Here is a 377-nt window from a genome sequence, read left to right on the forward strand (position 1 = left end):
GCAAGGTGGAGGTCAGTCTCTTCGCATGAGTGACAAGTGACAGGACAAGAGGAAATGGTCTCAAGTTGCATCAATGGATGCACTTTTTCACTGAAAGAACTGTCAAGCACTGGAACAGGCTGCCCAGGGAAATGGTTGAGTTACCATCCCTGAAGGTATTTAAATGACATGTAGATGTGGCACTTACGAATATGGTTTAGTGGTGGGCTTGGCAGTGCTGGGTTGCATGTTGAACTCAATGATCTTAAAGGTCTTTTCCAACCTAAATGATTCTATGATTCTATGATAAAAACTTTCACTGTTGGCAGCTGTTTCAGCACTGGAGCAGGTCCACGAGGAGCCTGTGATATCTCTGTCCTGGGAGGTTCTGAAGACTG

The sequence above is a fragment of the Acanthisitta chloris genome, unplaced genomic scaffold (assembly GCF_000695815.1).
Source record: "Acanthisitta chloris isolate BGI_N310 unplaced genomic scaffold, ASM69581v1 scaffold23764, whole genome shotgun sequence".
NCBI classification, from domain to species: Eukaryota; Metazoa; Chordata; class Aves; order Passeriformes; family Acanthisittidae; genus Acanthisitta; species Acanthisitta chloris.